Consider the following 2,833-nt stretch of genomic DNA (forward strand, 5'->3'; position numbering starts at 1 on the left):
GAAAAGAAAAGAAAAGAAAAGAAAAGAAAAGAAAAGAAAAGAAAAGAAAAGAAAAGAAAAGAAAAGAAAAGAAAAGAAAAGAAAAGAAAAGAAAAGAAAAGAAAAGAAAAGAAAAGAAAAGAAAAGAAAAGAAAAGAAAAGAAAAGAAAAGAAAAGGCATGGAGAATTTCCTAAATCATTTAATATTATAGACTGAACTCTGTCCTTGTAGTATTACATTTCAAAGGAGATAAAATCCAAAGGTGGGAAAAGCTCATTCTTTATAATCATTTCTATCCTCTTCTGTGGGTATTTAAATGTGTCTTTTTCTGCTACTTCAGAACACTATGTATTATTTTCAATTTTGATGCTACTGACTGTGATAAGGGCAATATGGAATTGTGAATTTGGCAGGTGTAAAAGATGGAAAAGGATCCTCCAGCTGTGAACTTTTCATTTTATAATTGTTGGAATGAGAAGCACTGAGCAAATTACCACCTTTAGGACTTACACACCAGCCACAGGAAATTGAATAGACTTTCCCAAATGTGGCAGATCACCCTGGCAGCTGGCAAGCTACTCCAAAGTGGAAGACACCCAAAAATTTGCCTTGTGAGCTCTTCCCCTGGGGTGAGCAGAAGTGGAGGCTCCCCTCCATCAAAGTCCCATGAGGAGGGACATCTCCAGCCCTGTGCTGGGATGGTACAACTCCACTCCCCTTCTGTGATGATGGTGCCCAAGGAAATCAGCTCTGGGACTCCCCCCACAGCAGATGCTTGCGTCCTGGTAGTGGACAGAATCTGACTCATGCTGGTTTGGATTTGATTTAAGTGATCTGCACAGCTCCTTTCAGCAAATATCTCTTCTTCTCTCTGCAACTCATTCTTTGAGGTTTCTAAACACCAAAAAGATATATATCAGAGAGATGTTACTTTGTCTTTTCAAAGCACCCTCTGGAATCATAAGCTGATTAAATGGCCGAGAGTACACTCAGTGCCAAAGGCAATTCATCTGCATGAGCTGTGCTAGGTAGATAGACAAGGTGGTTCTGTTTTGGAGTATCTGTACAACAAGAACACACTTTCCAAAAGTGGCAAGTATTGTGCAAACCAGCTGAAGAGCCAGGGTTTGGCCTCACTTCTGAAAATTGGGGTTTATTTAAACCTTCATCCTCCATTTAACACCTGGCTCTGATCTATGCCTCATCTTTAAACTGAAATGATAGTGCATGTAATCTACTGATACAGACTATAAATTAGCTTCTGTCATGCCATGGACAGTGATTTACTTGAAATGAATCAATGTGCATTTGAAAGTCTAAAGTGCACACTGAGCCCCTATCTTTTATTCCTTAGACTTCCATGGGGTGTTCAGTCTCTGCCAAAAATGAGGATGGAGAGAGAAGACAGACACATCTCTGGCCAGGATTGAACAGCTTCCTGGAGAACTCATCACCAGATGGAAACCCTGTCTCTGAGCAAACTGTCACAGCACGCCTGCATGTCAGCAGGAATCCACTCCCACCCTGCACTTAGAGAACAAAGCCTTCCCCAGAGGTGCCGGTTATGCAGCTCCACTCCCTTCCTACCACTCGTGTCCTGCAAGGGGCTGCCTATCCGATGCAAACCCTCAATCTCAGCTTCTCTTCCTCATCTGCCAGTGCCCTGCTGTCAGGCTGTGCAGTAAATAAAGGTGCTGAGGCTGCTATTATGCCTGAGCCGCCCTTCCTGCCTTCCTCTTTGCCTGGAAGGTGACCCCCTGCTCTCTGTGCCGCTGGGTACTCGCAGAGGGATGCTTGCTGATGTGCAGACTCATTGTCTTGCCTCCAGGCAGCTCAAGAAACCTAAGATGATTTGTACCAGTTGAGCGTCTGCCCCTGTGTTTACAACTGATGTGATTCCAGATGTAGTTCATGTTAATACAGGGGGCAGAAAGCTGACGGAGAGCAATAGTTCCTACCCATTTTCATGAAATATTAGTTCTCTGAGTTATGCCAAGGACAGGACAGAAGCTGAATAACTGATTGACAATATATGCAAGCCAACTGGGCCCCAAAAGCCCCAGAATAAATTGAATGTGTTTCGCTATTGTGATAAAAAGAGAGCTGGGGCTCACTATTATTTAAGGCAAAAGAAGGTGATTTATCTGTGCAGCCTTGGACTGGGCTTTCTCTATTGACAGCAGCCACAGCCAGCAGCAGCATTTGGGTGCTGATGAAGGAGAGGGGAATGTAGCTTCAGGCCCTTACCTTCCTCTGTGCCAGGGAGAGGGGCCAGTGGAAACATATTTTTAAGATTTACTACTGCTACCTGTACCCAAATGTGATAACCAGTGTTGTTCTTAAAAACACAACTGTTTTCACCAGATATTCTTGAGCAGGGGCCTAAGTAGATATATTCTGGTCAAAGCAGTTGCTGCTCTTCCCCCAGCCTAGCTTGCTCAAGTTCTCCTGCCCTGTTGGGGCAGGTCAAATGAGAAAAAGAAAGTCTTGCTTTGCTTGTCTATGGATAGGAACTTTTACTGAGCGTTTCCTGACTGGTTCTCTGCCAGATTGTCCTGAGAGCTGGGGCCCAACCCTTCAGCAGGAAGCCTGGCAACATCAAAGCCCCAGCAACCTGGGAAGAAAATCACGGCAGGTAAAGGCTTCCAGATGCTGAGCTTCTCAGTAGCTCGGCAGCCAGGCAGATGGAGACCCAAGCAGATCAGGGAATCTTGTCAACTGTGGTTAGGATTGTTTTGACAGGGTATAGCATTCTGACGTATGGAGACAAATTATGGATTTTTCCCATATAATAGGAAATTCCATTTTGTTAGATGTTGTCCTGATGTAAAATTTCCTTGGGGAGTAGGGGTG

This window comes from Oxyura jamaicensis, chromosome 1 (assembly GCF_011077185.1).
Source record: "Oxyura jamaicensis isolate SHBP4307 breed ruddy duck chromosome 1, BPBGC_Ojam_1.0, whole genome shotgun sequence".
In the NCBI taxonomy this organism is placed as follows: Eukaryota; Metazoa; Chordata; class Aves; order Anseriformes; family Anatidae; genus Oxyura; species Oxyura jamaicensis.